The sequence below is a fragment of the Lonchura striata genome, chromosome 2, assembly GCF_050655825.1.
Source record: "Lonchura striata isolate lonStrDom1 chromosome 2, ASM5065582v1, whole genome shotgun sequence".
In the NCBI taxonomy this organism is placed as follows: domain Eukaryota; kingdom Metazoa; phylum Chordata; class Aves; order Passeriformes; family Estrildidae; genus Lonchura; species Lonchura striata.
The window spans coordinates 146975276-146991438 of NC_140704.1; positions in this window are offsets into that span (position 1 = coordinate 146975276).

Below are 16163 nucleotides of genomic sequence, written 5' to 3' on the forward strand. Positions count from 1 at the left end.
ACGATGATTTTCAGTAAAAACATGGGTTAAAATGCCTTTGTGAAGGAACTATTATTTTCACCAAAAACCCCATTACTCCCCAAACCTTCCCCACCATCAAAACGTGAGTAAAATATGTGTAGCCCCATTTCTTACACTTGTGCAAACTGAGAGTAGCACCTCTGGGGCTATTGACAAACATGAGGGGGCTCTTACTTGCCAAGTGGTTATTTTTACAGAACAGACCAAAATATTTCCTGTACTGCCCTTATTGAAACAAACATTCTCAGCTTTGAGGGTAACACTTGCCAGTGCAGGGTGGGAGCTGCAAGGAGAGGAAGCAGGGCAGTGGTGGAGATTGTCACTCGTTGATGCTACAGAGGTGTCAGGGGGACAGGATGCCACCACACCTTCTTGCTGCAGCAGCTGCCTAGATGTGCACACTCTGATTAGAGTGGATTGAGGACCTGGCAAAGCCATGGTCTTTGTGCAGCATGACAGCAGTCCCAGCATTGCATGCTCTGCAGATGTGGGCAGAGACTCCTCAGGGTGAAAAGAAGCTCATTATACTTCAAACTTCCATATTTGAAGCTTTGCTCAGTACTTGTTGCATATCAGATTTTCACTGCAGTGTGGGTTGTCAGCCACTTCTTTGGAGATACTTTAAAATAGTATCACCAGTATCTGATCTTCTCACGGTCTCAAGATATCACCAAGATTGCTTTTGCTTTCACTGCAGGGGTGAAGAACTAAAGCGTGTCAAGGGTCTCTTCACCTCATCAATCCCTTCTGCTCCCTCTTAAAAAGTGTTTTAAAATTTTTTTTATGACCAGCCAGTTGCAGTGGGTGAATTCATGTGCTGTGACTTCTTCACTCTCTGTCCAGCCAAATGAGACAAATACTTAAACTCCTGATTTGCCCTAATTCTCTGCCAGGGTAGGACTCAATAGATTTGATCTGTACTCTTATACAGTGCCCATCCCTGTGGTACTTGAGCTTCCTCTCACTTCCTTCTTCTCTAAGATTCCCTTTGGGTTATTTTTGAGAAGTAACAGCGACTTGTATTCCTAATCAGATGTAAAATGGGAGAAGAGATGCTTATAGAACATAATTTTTATGTGTCACATGGATACTTCTGTGTTGTAAATCCCAAATTAGTGCACAGTGGTTGATTATTGATTCTGCTCTTTGAAATTCAAACCTCTGGTCTTCTTAGAAGTCCTGACAGAATTTGACACAAAATTATTACCTAGCCATGGATTTTTTGTCCATCTAACCCATTGAATTTAATAAAATATGAGAAGTGGTTTCACAAGAGGGTTCCAGAACCAGAAACTAGGGGATGGGGGGTGGGGATGAATTGTCCTTTAGTAGCTTTTATAGGATTTAGATAATTTCTGGATTAGCCTGTTGAATTTGATTTAGGTCCTGATTCAGCAGAGCATTTTAGTACTGCTTACTTTGCTGAATAAATAGGGATGGATCTGAACACAGAGATCACTGCATATTAGTGGATGAGATTTTTAAAGGTGTTTCAATGTTTAACTCATTAGGCATCTTTAAAAATCTGTCTTTAAATACTTTGCTGAATTAGGGCCCTAATTCTCACTGAATTCTCTGTGGGCCGGATTCTCGAGTTTGCCAAGTTCATTTGCTCCCTTTAGACTTCCTCCTGACATTTCCCTTGATCAGCAAATGTGTGTTGAAATACACCTTGTTCTGTTTATAGCTGGCATTTAAAATACATTCATTAAACACGTTGGCTAATGCGTTATTAAAGAAACACCTTTTATCCTTCTCTAATCATATTCTTGGTACGTCTCTCATGATGCAATAGGTGCTGGGTGCATTTCAAAGGTGTGTAATTTTGTCTCAGAGCATTGTGATGTAACCAGCTTCTCAGGTATCATCCTTCCATGCATGAGACAGGGCTGGGTTGGTTTATGGGATGAGAGCATATCTGATATATTGGAGCTGGGTGGAGGAAATGGTGGTAATGCTGCTGGGAGGTCATGCAGGGTTATGGTCCAGTGCTCCTTCCAGAGCAGCCACCCCAGTGCTGGGGACATGATGCAGAACAGGTTGGTCAGGCACTGTGTCCCATGGGCTGGCCAGGCCATAAAAGCCTGAGTAACAGACCCAGGGCACGAGGGGAGCACAGGGAGGGCAGTGGTCTCTCTGCACAGTGCCTGAAGCAGCAGCTCCACAGCACCAGGAGTTCTGGGGACCCTGGTCTGAAGCAGAGGGAGATGTGCTGTGCTGCCAGGCTGGGGTGCACAGAGAGAACACCCATCACCCCGCTCTGCTGGAGGGGTGTCACAGCCTGCACACTCCCCGAGGAAATCTCTGTCTGTCCATCTCACTCCTCGGTGCCTACGCCTGATTGCTGAGCTTTGGAAGGAATGTAAGTGCTTCATTGACCACGGGGTTGGATTTCGCCCGGATTAAATCCCTTTGAAAATTTAAACTGGCTTGCTGATGAGCTACACAGAAACACTTCCTGTCTCCTGTATTACCATCTATGAGTTTTGCCCTTTCTGTAACACAAAGCATCCATGGAGGGATTTCAGACTTTGTGGTAGACGGTAGTGAAAGAAATACTATCCTCCTGTAACACAGGGAGCACTCAGTTGACTTAAGTCAGGTTTGGCTGAAGGAATTTCCATCAGCTTTAGCCTTGTACACTAAGACCTGGCAGAAACATGATTGAACATTTTTGAAACTAGAAAAAAATTAGACCTGTGAGAAAAATTGTCATTAGACCCACAACGACATAAGAATCCACCACCTCTCTGCACTTGTGCCATTTATCAGTAGTTAATACAAATAGATACACACTGGAGCAAAAGGGAAGAAGAGAACCCCACAGGACATGACTTCCAATTAGCAGGGGGTCACATCCCCTGCTGTGATTTACTATTGGAAAAACATGCAAAAGATAATTGAACATTACACTCTCCTCTCCCCCTGCTGCTGGCAGCATTATGAGGAGAGCTGCTCTGGACCCCTTGGGGAGATGGGGAGAAGGGATCAGGCAATTACATGCAGCACCACATAATAACAATGATTCATAACCTCATGGCACTAAAGTCACTGGGCCAGATCTTTAGCTAGTGCCCGCTGGTGGAGCCTCATTGACTTCAGGAGGGAGATGCTGATTTACATCAGCTGCAGATCTGGCCCATTTACTTTAGGAAAGGAATAAAGTATACAGAGGGAGACCAGGATGTGCAGTGCTCCACAAGGCACCATGATGGGATTCTGCAGAGGAATGCTAAATACCTGAGAGATAGAGACTGCTTCTGCTAAATAAGATCAGGTTATAATGCCCTTGTGCCTCTATGAATTGACTTAAACTGTGAAATTTGCTATTTTGGACTTGAAATGCCCAAAGAAGCTGGAGTGCTGTTAATTATAAACTCCACCAAGCAATCAAGGAAAAATTGCTTTCTGTACAGTTTTAGGAACAGGTTCTTACAGATTCTTACTGAATCAGTGTCTGGAGGTGCTGGTATTCCTAATATTAGAGAAAGTTTCCTTAGTCTGATCATTTTCTTATCCTGATTTGCCTTGCTCTGAGTTGGTCTAAGGGAGGCCACAGTACAGCCTGGGGACTGGGGATGCTCGTGTCTCAGTCCAGCTCCAGCAGTGACTTGCAGTGTGACCTTGAGCAAGTCCCTCGACAGTCCTGCGTGTCTGACTTTCCTTCTTGGCTCTTAAGAAGATTTCCTTTCCTTTGTGTGATTGCCTGGGAATTTTACAGCTTTCAAGGTATAAAAGGCAGCCCTTCTCTGGTGAGGCCCAGGCCAGACATGGCTGTCCCTTCTTTTGGGTTGGGACTACACACATTTCACCCCAGCCCTGGGTAGGACAGGAGGATCTCAGCATTTCTGGGGTGCAGGGGTCTAGGACAGGCTCAGGTCTGTGCAGCTGTGCCAGGAATATGGAGCTGTAGGAAGAGGAAGGTTTGTGATGGGAGCACCAGCACCCTGGGACACACCAGCTTTACCCAGCCCGTTTGGCACAGGCTGCAGTGAGGAATTTTTAATGGCAAGGTTTGGAGATGTTAGCAGATTGCAGTAGCTCGTGCCTACTTTCACTAGCTGAACCAACCAGTGCCTGAATGGGGCGTGTGGCTCCCAGCTGACCCTGGTGAGCGCAGTCTGCCGCATCCCAGCGCCCTGCTGGAGGCTGGGCTGGCCCTGGCCAGGCTGCCGGGAAGCTGTGCCCTCTGTGCCAGCCTGGGTGTGACTGCCAGGGCCCCGCTTCAGCACTGGGAATTGCATTCAAGGGCACAATAGCTTCCTCCCTAGTGACCAGGCTTGATGTGGTTGCAAGAATACATAACCAACATGTCTGCTTAATTGTGTTTTTTTTAATGTGGCTTCCTGCTCTTGTCCCTCTGTATTGCAATGCTGTCAGCTCCTCGAGGCAGGGACCAGGACTTTATATACCTTTGCTAAATGCTAATACACTCATCACATTGCTGCCTAGCGAGCGAGACAGCCGTGGTGTGAGCCGGCTTCAAAACAGCAGGAGCTCTGTCTCACTTTCTCAAAGGCTGGGGTGGAGCTGGGCTTGTAATTTAGGTGCCTGTACTGCTGAATTGGAGCGAATTGTGCTGATCTGATCTTTACTGCAATAGCACCTGAAGGGGAAGAAACAGGAAGAATGAACCTCAGTATTGTCAGCTCTGCACTTACAAATATTTTTTTCTTTTTAATCCTTAATTAAACCTCTATCAGCTTAGAAATCTTGATACTTTGAAATAACTAATATTGGGCTGTTCCAGGTGCTCCCCTTTTCTATTCATGCTTTTTGGCATTCATTTCTTACCTTTCCCACCCCCTTACACTCCAATTCCCCGACTTTGAACCTTTAGGCTTTATTTTAATGGGGAGTGAGATTATGAAGAATCACATGAATCCAGGAGCTGAGTGATTAGGGAAAAAGCATACACAACACCACAAATAAATCCCATGCTTGTCACATCAGCATTTGCTGCTGTTAGACAAGTCCTAGGAAAGAATTAGACCAAGGCCAGTGATGGAACCAGGGAAATGGCATTTTCAAGATTTTTATTAGCATCATACACCAGCTGCATCAAAATTAACTTTCTTAATGCCATTTTGCAGCATGCAAGTCCTATTCTTTCCATTTCATATCTGGGGAACTGGAACACAGACAGAATTAACAACTTGCCCAAAGTTGCTCAGGAAATCCACAAAAGAAAGAGAGAAAAAAACTAACAAACATGTTAGAAACCTTGGTCAAAATCCTCATCAGTGGACCATTCCTTCTTTCAGGTGAAATGAGATGGAGAAGAAAGTTAGTAGCACCAGCTTAGCCACCCAGGCTGAGTTAGGGTCCAGAGTAAGGAAGCAGGCAGTGTGGCTGTGTGGAGGGTATTTGCACTAATAAAACTGCTGAGTCTGGAAAGTTGAGAATTTTCCCGTGTGATTGCTGCTGTTTCATTTTCTGGTCATGGTGGGAGCAGCCTTTCTGGTTCTTAATGGAATTAGTAAAACATCCAAACATTTCACAACTTTAATGGCTGTAGATGTGGGAGAAACTCCAGCTGGTAGGAGTAGAGATGGCTTCTGGTTTTCCAAGTCAGCTTGCCCTTTCTTTAGTGAGCTGTTTCATTTTAGTCATGTAATGGCTTGTCACTGTTTAAGTCTGGTTGGAAGAAAAAGAGAGAACAGATAAGCAGAGGTGTAAAGTTAACATATAAGGAAGCATACCAGAAATTGGAAGAAATACATTAAATATACCTATAAAATTTATGTATCCACTAATCCGTGACTGCACACAGATTGGATGAATATCCTATTTGTTTGGAACATAGAAAATTAACATTTTAAGATATTATTAAACTACATTTAATATGTGCTTTTGTTGAAGTCAGTAAGTAAGGAAATAAATAAATAAATAGCTAATGAATTCCATGGGCTAGCAAAAAAAGGGAATTTGTAGTGACTGAGCAGGAATATGGGAATGCTGTGCTTTAACCACCACAATGAATCATCTGCAGCCTCTTTGGTAAAGCACATGGAGGACTGAAAGAAGATGCTCTAACTCACCTGTAAATATTTTCAACATTAGTATGCTCCCCAGTACATCCACACCCATCTGCATGGCTCCTTCACCATCTGTCTGCAAGCAGAAAAAGCCTACGTTTATGACTCACAAAATCCTGCGTGGGGATAATTTGATCTTGCCAGACAACCTTTGCAGGTACCCAGTTTGGGAGACCAACAAGCTTGAGGGACAACTTTCAGTTGCCCTTTGGAGATCAGTGCAAACCATGCAGTTTTTCCATTAGTTTGGAACAGGAGTAACACTGTTCTCTCAAAAGCATCATGACATTTTGGTAAATATTCACTTGTCTGTGGTGTATCTTGCTCTGCAAACATCTCCATGGATCATTTTTAGAGATGGAGAGGGTTGCTGTAGAGTATCACAGGGTGTGACAATGGGTAGCAGAAATGGACTCAGAGTATTTTTGCTGTGCCTGTGATGAAAGGTGAGATGCAAGTGCAAAGTATTATTATTCCAATGATGTCCGACTCTCACTGAGCTGTGCCTTGTGGAAGTGTGTGAACTTTGGAGCATGCCCTGATGAATGTGAACCATGACAGCTCTCTGGAGATGCAGGGAATGCTGGCAACAGCTTAATCAATTATGACAGCAATGGTAAGATCTGTCCAGATTAGAGAGCTTCAAAAACTACAAAGCCTCAGGCTTCTCTGCCTAGGTTTTTTCAAGAGGGGGACAATGAAGGATGTGGATTGATTTGGGTCCTTTGAAATGTAGTAATACTAACATCTGCTGGCTTAAATGCAAGCACAGCCAAGTAGTGTTTTACCTTCTAAAGATGTAGGGTGGTATAGGAGGCAGTGCTGTGAATTTTAGAATTATGCTTGTCTGTGAATGGGTTAGATATGGTGTTTCTCTGGGAGAAGGGTGGGCTCTCTCAAATATGTTATTGTAAAATAAGCCAGGAATTAAAGAAAACAAAAGGAAAACATCACACAAAAAAGATCTAGTGAGGAATGGCTAACTGCAAAAACATCAGATCAAAGGAGGACATTTTCTGTTAGGAATCAAATTATCCTCTTCCTTTCCAAGTCAAATGGACCTATTTGAGGAACAGATAGGCAAGTTAAAGCCTTTCAGCCAGAGTGATTTTATCTCCCTCTCAAGTATGTGAGCATGTGTGATTCTCAAATAAACACAGCAGCAGAACACAGAGTTGTGTGAACATGACCAATTATTTGACTAGATGTGTGTTTTCGCAAGAGAAATGAGAAAACAAAGCCAGGCGAGGCTCAAAGTTTCCAAATCAGCAAATAGGAATCAATAAATTATTGTTGTAACAATATTTCCTAGATATTGTCCTCATAAGCAAGCCGCAAACTAGATACCCAACTGAGTGGAGTATTCAGCTATGTGAATATTTCAGGTTGTATGAAGCTGATCAAATCACTTGAAAACCACTGGTGCTTTTAAAGGGCTTCACAAGTAGCTGCTCAATGAATTGCTCAGACATTGCACAGAGTTGTCATTTCACACTGGCAGGGGTGGCTGCATGCAGGGATGTCTTATGCAGAGGATCTGCTGCACAAGAATGAGTTAAGCCACCATAACCCTCTTTTACCCAGAGCCTACCCCTACTTTCTGTAAATGTTCCTGACAGCTACATCCCTTCCTACTGCCAGAGCATGGCCTCATCTGGATCTTAGCAATAGGAAATTTGAATCAAGTGTGCAGGAATGATCCTGAAACACACAGTGTGTTGCCACTATTTGCCTCCTGGCCTGACTGTGCCACTTACGTCTTTGGTGATGCATGAAAGCTTTTTTTGCAACGCAGTGGCTCTGCTGGTGTCACCTGTGGCACTGCCCCATCGCTGCCTGACGTACCAGAGTGGAGACAGGAGCCAAGCACGCAGGTCTCATGTCTGGCATGTGAAGCCTGGCAGGTCTCGGCAGTCTGTGACAACAGCGAGAGCTGGAAGCAAACCTGCAGCTCTACAATCAAGTGAGCAAACACGGCTGGGCTTGTTCAGGAAGCGATGCACTCCGACTCCCGAGGAAAGAGTGGCTTTGTCAAACACCTTGGCTTTGGCAAGCACCTCCACCTGCTGCTTCCAATCCAGGGTTAATGCCTTGTCTGAACCTAGAGGATCACAGCAGACCTGTGGCTCTGACAGCCCTGCATACATGTCAGGAGATGTGTTAACTGCTACTGCTACTGCTCTGTGCTGGGGCTCAGGTTAGAGGTGCAGTCTTGGCTCCAAATGTTGCTTCAGAGGTTGGTAGCAGGCCAGTTTACAATTCTTCCTCCCAGCAGAACACTGGGGAGAAATCATTTGGGTTTGACTCTCACTGCAAAATCTTGGTGACATTAGGACATTTCTGTTTTCTCCAGGAAAAGGGACCAATAACATTCACTCACTTGAGGAAAGCACCTTGAGGTCAGTCCGTGTGGGGGACTGAGGAGTGACACTTGTTGCTGTGGGCTGGCAGCCCGCTGCCTATGCCATGAAACCTAAAAAGCCCAATGAAGCATCACCATCCTTCCTTCATATATTGCTTGAAATTACTTTCTGTGCTTGGCCAAGCTTAGATAAGGCTGATTTTATTGCCAAGCAAGGCCTATGGTATGATCCCAAGCACCTAGAACAGTGTTGATGTTTGGTAGGAGATCAGAGTACACCACCACAGACACTGATCCATGTACAATAAAGGAACATAAGTCAAAGTGTTAGGTAGATGGCTGACTGTGAGTGCCTGACTTTGATGTTGTAGATTTTTCTCCCTCCTTATTGCATAGAAAGGCAAAGTCTGGCAGTACTAAAAGCTAGGCAATGAATCACCTACTTAATGACTGTAATAGGCAGCCAGAACACAATCCACAGCCCAGTGTCTACTTGCCTGTCTGTAAGCACATGTTTAGAAATAATAATTGACCCCTAATTCATAGGGTCAGTACTTTTACATACCTATGTTTTTATGACGAAAAGGAAAAAGTGTTTTCTTCATGGGATTTAATTTACAAAGAGGAGAGGACTGGACAATTGTTGGACTGCTATTATGGGAATAAGAAGGTTGTAATTCAAAAAAGTGAATAATACTGAAACGGTTTTGACCTTTCTTTTACTTTTGTCGTGGTTTGAGACGGAAAGAGAATTTTTTCCGGAAGGAAGAGGTCAATTTAGATATTGACCAATTGAAGGTGGACACGCCTCTGAGAACACAGAGGGGTTAAAAGCAGAATTCCCAGGGGAACTCGCTCTTTTTGGTTCTGGTCAGCCGCAGTGCAGCCTCTCCCCTGCCCAGCAATGAGCTGGTGGGGGAGGGGAAGCCCCATGGCCTGACAAAGGTAGGCCAAGGGTGGAGGGACTGGAACCGGGCTGGCCCCTGCAGATGGAAGGGTGGAAGAAATCTGGGATGTCTCCATCCCCCCCCAGAGTTTCTCTCCCGAGAGGGAGAGAGAGAGAGACAACGGCAGTTCTGTCAGCAATTCCATCACGAGGAAGGAGGAGTGGGGGAAGCTGCAAGGTGCCCAGTTGTGTGGGAGTTGCTGGATGTCTGGGCATCGAGCCATCCCTGGGAGTTCGGACTTTTAACCCTTCCTTGAGAAATGAAAGCTTGTGAATTTTTTCCTTCCCCTCCTCGGTTTGAAAGAGAGGAAGAGGGACACCTTGGACCCTGGGATGTTAGAAGGAGGAATTCTAGATGGGAGGGGGACAAGGAGTGGCTTTTGGCTGGACTTTTCCATGTTAGCCACAACCTGAACCAATCTTCTCCTCCAAGAGGGACTGTGTTTGGGAGGATGCCAGTGAGTCAAGAGACCTGCTTCAGCTGGGAAAAAGACAAAATTGGAGTGAACAGAGAAAAGGTTAGGGGGTTTGTGGTGGCACCCCCTTGCCCTGGAAAGGAAAAGAGAAGAGAAGAAGATCTCTGTTCTTGAGCCCTCGGCCCCAGGGGAAAATGGGGGGGACTGTGGTCCCAAACAATGAAAAACTGAACTATTGTTTTCTCCCCTCTTGGCAGGGCATCCTTGAAAGGAAAAATCCTAAAAGCAGTCTGTCCATCCATGCATTGGTGGTGAGAGCACTGTGCATGGAAAGGAGAAGGGTCACCATGGCAAACTTTTCTCCGGGCGGTGCCATGTGTGACATGGAAACACAGGATGTGAAGCTGTGTTTCTTGGGGGGTCTGTGGCACAGGAGAGACTCTGTTCCCTCAAAGGACTGAGTATTGATTGTCTGGAGGGTGGAAACCTGATTGGGGTCCAGATTGTGTCTCACTGTGGTTTGTTGGAGTTGGGTGGTGGGGGGAAGGAATGTTTTTCAAGGTTTTCATTTGATCTTTGTGTGGTTTTTTTTCCTTTCTTTAGTTTTCTCTTTTCTTTTGTTGTAGTAGTTTAATAAAGTTTTTTTCTGTTATTAAGCTTGGGCCTGCTTTGCTCTGTTCTAGATTCTACTTCACAGCATTCAAGGGAGGGATCACATTTTCATGGGGGGCACTGGCATTGTGCCAGTGTCAAACCATGACAACTTCTAAAAATTTTTCTTTTCCAACCTTGCTGTTTTAGAGTTGCATAGTCACTTTAAGAAAGTGAATTTGTTGCCATTGTGAGAGAGGTTTTCATCATTACCCCAAGGCCAGCTGCCACCCAGCTGAATACTGTAAGAGAGTAAATAATTTTTTATTTTCACCATGAATGGGGACCGGCCTGAGTACCCAAATGCAGCATCTTTTACAAACTTTCCTCAGTAGTTAATGAAGTGCAGAGATCACTACTATACATGGTTTATTATCATTCAGGATGGCTGGAGATTATCTCCACAGACATGTCTCCACAGAAAATGGAGACATGTATTCCTTCCTTACCATGTATTAAATCATGGCAACTTCTCTTTGTTCTTATGTATCTGTTTACTTCCTAGGTTGAAATCTGGCATCATTACTTTCTCAAAGTTTCTTAAAGTAGCTTTTACCATGATTATCAGAGCTGCATTCTGCATTCCCTGCCTACAACATGAAAAGTTCGTTGTCACCAAGCCTTGCTCCTTTCTGCCATCAGAGATGTTACACAGGCTGATACTTCTTCTTAATCTGTGTTCATGCACTCCTGGATGGGGCTGAAAATGAGTTAGAAGAATCTGTTTGCAACTCCTTTCTGGCCCTTGTGCTCAATTTACCTTCCATTGATACCATGGAGTGGGGAATAGGGAAGGGAGCTCTATGACTTGGTTTGTTGTCTTTGCTCTTGCATCCTGATGGCCACACTCACGAGGTGATTTGGGAGCTGGAGGGTGTTGTTGTGTCCTTTATACATTCTGACTAATTTCCATCATTCATTACATGCTTTGTCTGTCACAGCCATGATTACTGACTTTGTACGTGGCCCTAGAAGCTTGAAGGCTTTGGGAAGATAACTGGATTTTTTCTGGGGAGGCATGTTGTTATGGACTTGGATTTGTTAACTCTCATTGAAAAAATGACTGAACCAAAATTCCCTTTGTGTTCACAAGTCTGGTTGTAAAGATGTTGTAGCCTCCAGAGAAAGAGAGGGCTCCCCATCCTCACCCAGCAGCATTGACATATTCTTTCTATCTATTTTTTTTGTCTCTAAATTTCCACTACTTCCACAAAAAGCAATAATTTCACAAAGAACAAGATGGCTATAGGAGTGTCAGTAAGCTCCAATGGGCATTTTGAAGCCCATCTTGCCCGCATCAGCTTAAAAAGTACATCTATATCAGCAAAAAATGGTATCTATATCAGTTCAAAAGGATTTGAAACACCAGGTCTGAAGTCCCACAGCTGCATCTGCAATGGAAATGGTGAACTGAGGAAGAAACTTGCACTAGTTCTGGAAAGTCTATGAGGTGAAAGGTGGCCTTGGTCCTTCCACAGACAAAAGAGACAAAAGTAGTTGATTTTTTTTTTCCTGGTGGCTTCTTTGGAAGGTACTTTTTTTTTTTTTTTTTTTTTAAATTAAAATGATTCATAGACTTTTAGGTACTGAGCTTTCATGAGCAAGAAAGCTGGTGGCTTTTTTTCCCAGACAGTGGTATGCTAAGTTTTTCCACAAGAAACAAGTGATAAAGAGAGATGAAAAACCAGAGAAATTTTTGAGGGGAAATTTTACTCTATAAGAAAAAGAAATCTCTCTTTCTTTGCTGAAAAAAGGCCCACAAAAAGCAGGGAACAGCTGTGCTGCAGGTTCCTAGGAAACAAAAAATACCTTTATCCTGCCAATGTCTTTTGGGGAATCTGGCATTTTTCACCAGGCTGAGATTTATGAAGAGCATTAGAGTTAGTAACCACCAAAGAGGACACAGAGGGACTAGCTTTAATGTACCTGCAGAGGCAAGGATTGAACTTTGCTTTTATGATTAATCTAAAAGACAGCACTTCTGGTTGTTCTGAGCCCTTCTGCCATGATCTAGCCACATTTATTTAGATCTGACTCAGATGTGTGACTATCTGCCACGAAATCACTGGCACCAGTTTTGCAGCACAAACCATGACCTACAGCTTCAGTTTAATTTTTTTTTCTTAATTGGACCAGGTCCAGACTCAGAACAGTTTGGCTTCCTGAAAACTAACAGTGTTGGAGCTTAAATCAATCTGGCTTGAAGAGAAGAAATCTGAGCAAATATTCTCAAAGTCCAGTCTCTGAGGGAAAGAGTCTACATTCCCAGTTCTGCCTCTTTGTGCAAAGTAAGCTTAGAATGAGCACAGGTTCAGGAAAAGGATTTGTTCTCCTTGTATAGAAATAATTCCATATATAGACAAGTAAGCGGTCTCTTTCCTCAACAAGCCTGAGTAAGAGGTTTCTCTTTCCTCAACAAGCCTGTTAATTACTGGTGTTTTTCTGAGTCTGAAGTATGTTAATAGCATGAAGGGGAAAGCCCTAATATGTGACAGATTGATGCTGTGATATTTCAGAGGGTGAGTGAAGTTTTACCATTTGAGAGTGGGATGTTCACTCATGGAGATACCAGCAGAGCTGGTTGATTTTCTTCATCCATTTAAGTTACTGCTGCAAAGGTTTTGCTGTGACAGGAGGAGGTAACTCAGTCTGATCTCATGTTAATATTTGACTACATCACAGTCTGAGTGACCTATTAATCGATCAGTTGCAAACTGCTGAAATGACAGGTTTGTATATGTGAGTACAGAGAAAACAGGGAACCATATTCAGGTCAGGTCTTAAGGTTGTGCAAAGATCCACAGTGGTAGATTATCTGCAGACAATGTCTAGGAGAATTCTGTATGTTGCATGCTGTGATAATTATCAGTCTTAGAAAAATGCCAGTTAATGTCTGAAATTCCTGAAGTCATGTAGTTTTCTACTGCGATGTACAGAAAAATGTGTTCTATTGCAGCTGTGCAATCTGGTCTTGCTAAAAATGAATACACATTTCTAATGACCCTTATCTAGCTGGTTAAGTCTTAGTTCATTAGAAGATGAATTGGAATTGTGAGGGAGACAAACTAGGTAAGTTTAACTGTGCTGATGTCATAGAATGAAGCTTATAATGTGTAGCGTCTTACAAACAAGCAGTACAACAAATTGATTTGCATATGGAAAAATCAAACTAAATTATTATTTAAGCTAAATTGGTTGGATAACAGCCAAGTGGACACTAAAATGATATGTTAAGGTGAAATAGCCAAAGATGTGAAAATGTGGTAAGAAACTGAACTAATTCACTTAGAAGTGAAAATAAATGAGAGCTCTTTCACAGTGTTGGGACCTGGCAGGAGCCAGATGCTGGATGAGAAGAGAAAGTGGGATAGTAAGGGTCTGCCACCTTCAAGGTGACAGATGATGGGGAAAATCTGGGAAGAATTTTTCACCTAAGGATAATAATTTGTAATTTAGTAGAGAAAACACAACCACATTTGGATATGCATTTGAACCTGTGCCCTCTCTGTATTTTTAGCCATGTACAGAACAGCAATATTAATGTACTGAGACTTGAGCAACAGTTTGGCAGCTTGGCCCTCCTGAGAGCAGCTTCATCTGTGGTGGAGAAGATGGATAAATATCATGTCACTAAGTCAGGGTTTTGGGGGTTTTTTTTGGGTCTCTTCAAGGCTAATGAGCAGGAAATGCTCACTAACATCTGGATCATTGAGGAAAGCCTAGGAAGCACTTCCAGTGGATTGGTAGAAGATACCTAAGAAGAATGAGATGAGCTTGCTCTTTAGGTACTCACACTGGCTATACAGGGATTTGCTCTTGAATCAAGCAGCATCTCCTAAATCAGCAAATTACAACTGGTTTAACACACAGGAGGAGAGGAGCAAGAACTTGACTGAGGCATTTCAAAGGGAAAGGAGGATCTATGCCTTGACAAGGTTGTCCTGTCTTTCCTTCATGGGGCCCATTGATACACACTCTTCTCAATTACTGTGACAAGTGGTTGTTCCAGAATAAAAGTCTCTTCATGTAAGGCCTGTAAAAAAAAAACTTCATTTAAGAAAGATGTGTGTGTGTGTTTCTGAATGTGTATGTGAATATCCTCCCATGTTGAGAATGACTGGATGAGACAACCTGTGTACAGATAGAAAATATTTACCCAGGCCTCAGTGGAGCCACTGAGGTTGGTGGGAGTTTTGCTTACTTGGGAGGACAGAACCAGCTTTGTGATCATTCTCTGGGGGTGGAACAGACAAAGACCAGTGGACTGAGAGGTGTTCTGGTAATGTGCCATAATATTTTAATCAAGGGACTTGAATCATTCTAGGGAAGGAGATGCCTAGTGAAGGGTGGAGTGTCACAGATAATAAGCAACTGAAAGTTGGGATGTTCATCCACCCCTTATCTGAACGAGCCAGATCTCTTTGTTGTGCAAAATGGGACTGAAAAGCTTTGGAGGATAAGCTTCCTTCTGACATTCTCTGCTGCTTCAGCTGCAGGCACGAAATCAGCTTCCCAGAAGAGTCCATTTCTCTGCTCTTTGGTTTGGCCATTTTCTTCACCTCACTTTTTACCATGTGCTAACAGCCACAGGATACAGTCAGCAGCTGGTGGAACCAAATCCCTTCACATCCCATCGTTCCTTTATAATTCTGAGTGGCCTCAATGGCTGCTAAGTTGACAACAGAAAATATAAGCAATATTGCTTTTGTGGGTGCAAGGAATTGCATCTAAACACAGAGAATTTTTAATGTGCTGAAGTGAAGCAGGATGTATTTAGTTTTGTCCAGGAGCTGCATCACTGTGACATAACATTTCTGTGTACTTCAGATTTCTAAAAACATTTTCTTTCTACTAAACTTAGATGTGTCATTACTAGTAAGCAATGTATGCAGTCTAGCATCAGCTCATACAAAATTTTTTGGCTTATCTCAGTTTCATTCTGTAGGTATCAGATACAGAACTGATGTTCTGGGGCAGGTTTTCTCTTGGTTTGTATTTCCAGGCTATTTAAGAAATAGATCTGGATATGCAATCCTTTCCTGAAGTGTAAAAGTTAGGGTTTCTACATGTATGGATGGCTAATTTATGGGATTAAACAGTTCTTAGAGGATGAAATGACATAATTTAAAGCAAGAAACGGAAGTCCAGTTAAGACAGAAATAAAAAATATGGCCCTGAAAGATGTCTGGATGAAATTTTTGAAGATTATTGAAATTATTTGAAGAATAAATTTCCAGCATTTGAAGAGGGGTCACTAGTGTCACTTTTTCACTGAAAAATCAACTGAAATATTTTGATCTTCAACAGTTGAAAACAGCTTTTTTAACAAGTGTACTGTTGACAAAATTCCTGTTAGGATGGAAACTTTTTGTCTGTTAGATTTTGCACTTTCTGATGAAGGGTCATGCTCTTCTGCAGAAGGCTGATTCCTTTTATAAAAGTAGGCTGTTTACCTGAAAATGTATTTTTGTTTTAAAAAGGTTTGATGTACCTAAGGTCAAGGTCTGCTATAGGATTTCATCCTTCCTCATGTTTGACTCTTTGCAACATGTGCTTGTGGGCTTCCAAAAGGAGCAAAAACTGCAGGGCCACTTTTTATGAGTTTTTGGAGAGGGGTTTACTTAGCTCTCTACACAATCAGATGACTGAAGGAATCACCATATGTCAGATTAGATCAGCTCAAAAATAACAGCCAGGAAGCTGCTGATAGCTTTTTTTGAGTTCCATGG